General features: G+C 40.3%; 1 non-coding gene across 1 annotated transcript; it reads right to left on the bottom strand.

Moving 5' to 3' along the window:
• Window positions 1-4,332: 4,332 nt before the first annotated feature.
• LOC135879799 (small nucleolar RNA SNORA24) lies at window positions 4,333-4,463 on the bottom strand. Its single transcript, XR_010561472.1, has one exon. It is a non-coding gene; the product is annotated as a small nucleolar RNA SNORA24 (small nucleolar RNA).
• Window positions 4,464-4,699: the final 236 nt, after the last annotated feature.

Genomic DNA, 4,699 nt, shown 5'->3' with positions numbered 1-4,699 from the left:
TTTAAATAGAAGTGATTTGCTATTTATAAACCCCTAAAGCTTGCCTTTATTGAGGTTCTTAAGATTTCTCAGCCTGCGCTACATCTTAATAGTGGTCACTGACAGCCCCTCTCAATATTCTTTACATTTGTACACCTATTTATCAAGGTATTTCTACATGAGAAGTAGGAAAAGTGTTTAGGTATTTTTCCTTTGATGTGTTCTTCCTTAGATGCATCCCTGTAGTGCAGTTCTATTCCCTTCCAATGTTTTACTGCAGGAGCTCTGCAAAAGCTGTCTCAGCCCCATTTCACTTCCTCCACACTCCTTGCTCATGTTGCCTGTCAATCCAGTCATCTGTCCTGCATGTTCTAGTCCTACTCAAGGATCTGTCCCCATAGCACTTTCCAAATTTCTCCCAGAGCAGCTGCAGTTGGTACTTGACAGATCATGGGCAAGGGCATCTTGCTTTCTCTCTTCTGTAGCAGCAACCCCTAGTGGAGGAAGATTTCCTGGTTTCTTTGTTACAGCTGCTTGTTCAGGTGTTTTTTCACCCATAGAAGCAGCTAAAAATGAGAACCCACCACCCCATGAATTGCTGCTTCTCTGTAGATGGCCACTGATCCAGCATCAGAGTTGAAGGAGTCAGTATTTTCAGTGATGATGTTTTCTCCTTATATTTGCTTTTTTTTTTTTTTGGCTAACAAATTGATGTTATGCTATCAGACAAAAAGTGATCCTGACAGGTGTTCAACTCCCTTTCAATAGAGGTACACTTAGAACAAGTGGAAGATGGGCATATCCCACAAACTTAGTATAAAATTCTCTTAATTATGCATTCACATGGTTCCAGCTTACCAACACTTTGGTAAACTTTGTGACCTGTAATCACTGGGGTGTAATTACAGTTTGGAAGAAATACCCATGGGAAGTAGGGCATGCACTTCCCTCAGCACCCCCCCACCAAAAAGGTCCTTTTGTAGTGTTCTTTCACAGGAGTGGAGGACTTGCCCCTTCCTGTCCCACAAAACAGGCAGTAGTTTTGACCCTGGGAGTCTCAATGTTGTCAGCTGCTACTGTTGCCGCCACCACCACCTGGACTCTCCTTTAACAGGGAAAGGAGGAAATCTGACTAGCATGGAAGAGGCCACAAGTACACTCTCAGGCACTAGTCACTCTGCATAGATCAGGGTGATTACAGAGCATCTGTGATGACCACGTACTTCACTCTTCCTACTACAGGGAGTTTTGAGTGACTAAAGGACGACTATCCAAAGTAGTTATTGAAAATGAGGCATTCTACCCACTAAGCATTTTAAATTTACCAGTTTGGGTGTACAGTCCCAGCTTCAAGCTAGATAAACCACATTTGTTTTAACACTATCATTTGTTCTGCTTAAGTACAATAGCTGTGCTTTAAGAACATTTATTCCCACATGGAAGAACAACTGCTTTTAAGGGATTTGCTTAGAATATTAATGTTGGAGAGCATTCTATTTGAGCTAGCATAGTTACATATTTTAAAACAGCCTGATTTGAACTCAGTTTTTCACAAACTCATGATTAGGAATCCAAACAAACTTAACTGCCCTTCTGCTAAATTTAAAATTAAAGTAGCAAATTAACAGTAACAGATACCAATGTTTAAAGCTTGTTTTCTTTAAGAGGTGTTAGTGCATTGCTCAAACACAGTGATGAGGAGTAACTGAAGGACCACTAGCATTTATATGACAGATGTGCTACTTTATTGAGCATACTTAAATGGCCTTTGGCAAAGCTTTAAAAAAAATAGAAGTTTAATAACCAATAATTTAGTGTTTTCTGCTTTTCAAAAGTAACTACTGGAAAACATTTCAGTACAGTTGTATCTGTTCAAACTAAAGCTTTCCCAACAGACAAGTGAAAAGCTTGGTTGAATGCAGATATTCAAAAGAATGCCTTTCAGTGAAAGGCATTGTTTCCCTTCCTCACAAGACATATGCAAAACTCCCCTCCTGTTATGGGGATTTAAAAATGGAAAATAGTTCATTACATCTCAAGACTTAAAGCATTAATAATGACAAAATCCGTTTCCTGAATTATCTAGGTGAACCTCCTTGAAATCTAAAAGAGAAATCCTTGACTATTTAAGAGCTTAACATTAGTTATCCTTTGATGTGTTTCATGTGTATGATAATTACAAGCAGCTAAGTATTCCTCTTCAGTTGTTCAGTATCTACTAACTATGGGCCTGGAATGGTGCTCAACTACTGTTCAGAACTAGGGCTTTAATTACAATATTCTCATAGAAGTCTGTTTAACCACAACATACCATATTCTTCATGACTTAGGTCATTCTGTAAAATTTCAAAATAACCATGGCAGGCATTGGCACATTCAGTTTTCTGGAAGTATCCTGCACCAATGAGCTGCATTAGGTCAAGTTCACACTATAAACTTTTGCTACATCATAGTTACAGCAATAAGAATATACAAGAAATTGTGTAATCAGTGCATTTTATTCAAATGACCTAGAACTTTTGTGAATATAATACTTTAAATATCTGTAGTGGTGTGGTTCTCCTGCTATAGTTAGCAAGGGCTATTCATTTCTGAGACAAGAATTGTGGCTGTTCTGAAGAGTGGCAGTTTCCTTTGTTCTTTCTAGTTTCACCTCTTTAACAAATGCAGCACATGATCTTAAGTTATTTGGCCAATATTTGGATTATAAATAGTCAGCGGAATCAATTCAACAAGAATTTGGGGGTGCTGTAAAATTAAGTCACTTTTAGAATTAGTTTTTTGCAGGAGAAAAATAAAATTTTTAAAGTTTTAATTTCTCCTTAAACCTAAGAAGTTACATGTTCTGTATATACATATTTAAAGGGGAGGAAGGGAGAAGATGATTTTTGCGGCAGAAGCAGGAGCTTTAGAAACTCTTTTGCTTTTGTGCTAGCAACCCTCTTAGTTGCTGGACTGCCAGCCACACTGCCGCATCAAGTCAGCTGGCATGGAAGTCTAAAGGCAGTGCACTGCAGCTTTCAGGAGACTGTGTGTGGAACTATGAAAAGACACTTAAAGCACAGTCTTCATGAACCAAATGGCATCTCAAGTTTTTAGGACCCATCAAAAAACTCCAATTTTCACTACCCACATCCAAACCAGATTTTAGCATTTATTAGACAGGTCTTTTAACACTTGCTCATGTTGCTGACTGGCTGCAGCCTTTCTTAGGTTGGGTTATGTTGCACCACTTTCAAAAGCAAATAGTACAATTTTCACTGCTGGCTCTCCTTCCAACCAGCAATCAAAAGGGTTGGTTTTTTTTTTTTAAATGGCCCTTGAGCAAACTTGTTTTACTTCAAGTTTATACAAGTCTGGCTGTGTTGTTTACCCCACCTTCTTCAAAGTCCTCACAACTTAGGAATGTTTGTCCTGCAAAAAATAGAGTTTGAAGTAACTGAAAGTGCGTCCAACAACAAAGATTAAAAGAGTATCACTATATCCTATGGTTTACTTAAAGGCAGTTTTGAAGTTTATAATCAAATTAGATAAATACAGTTATCTTGCTGGATTGACTAGAAAGTAAGTAATTTTGCACTACTGGATTTTGGTAAGGTGTTTTGTTATGCCATCCAGTTTCAAGTATTAAAAGTAGCCCTGAAGCAACAAAAGTTGGGTACGTTTTCTAAAAGCCTCGCGAGTTTGAGGTCACCTTTATTAACCAGTCTGAAAAAGCACAGTAGCCTTTTTAATCACATAAATGTTTATTTGTAATACATATAGGAAATATCCAATAAGTCAAAACACATACAAAAAAAAGCAGCATATTTAGGCTCCCATTTAAGTGACAGGAAATGGCTAAAATATAACTAGCTAAAACGTGAACAAGGCTATTCCTTTTAGTAAGGAAGACACTATGAGAATTAATAGCCAAATGCGCTCTTATCAAACCATTTGTATATATACGTAGCTTTTAATTTCCCCAGTTTTTATTGACTTCTATCCCAAATTACTTATTTTATCTTGGTTTGGATTTTTGTTTCAGCCTGTACTTGACTAGAATACACATTCTAAACCACCACACTGTGGACCTGTTAAGTCTAACCTAGTTGTTTTAATACCAGCCACAACACAGGGCAAATCAATTTCAGTCCTAACCCCAGACCAAGCAGTTTTTTTTTTTAAATAATTACAAGACTTCATCTCATCCCCTGGAGCCCAGATTTAAAGCAAAGCACATACCTGGCAACTGCTGGCTGCTCTGGGGCTCAAGTCTGCAAGGTCCCTGGAATAGAGCACAGAGAAGGAAGAGAGTGAGAATTGCTGGGCTCTAGCAGTCAGGCACGTTACTGCCGAGGCTGGACATGACACACGTGTTACTTGCTCCAGTCAGATACTTTCACCAATTAGATAGTGAAAGCTTTGCCAAAAAGCAAGACGCTGCTCTTCCATGGCTAGGAAGGGAGACTGCCACAGGAGACAGGTCCCACGGATTCATGGACTAACCCTAACGGCGACACCGAGACGACCCCACCCCACGCGCACATGGGGCCGGGACCAGGCCCAGGGCCCGCGGTGGGTGCCAGCAGCCACACGTACCTGCTGCTGGCGGCAGGCGGGAGAGCGCGGAGGCGGCCGGTGCAAGAGCAGGGGCCGCAGGGCCGGACTCGCTCCCGACCCCTCGGAGGAGACGCGAGTGTATGGTGCGGTGCGGACCCCGGAACTCAACACTCCCTCC

Source organism: Emys orbicularis, chromosome 5 (assembly GCF_028017835.1).
Source record: "Emys orbicularis isolate rEmyOrb1 chromosome 5, rEmyOrb1.hap1, whole genome shotgun sequence".
In the NCBI taxonomy this organism is placed as follows: Eukaryota; Metazoa; Chordata; order Testudines; family Emydidae; genus Emys; species Emys orbicularis.
This window is presented reverse-complemented; position numbering and strand designations above follow the sequence as displayed.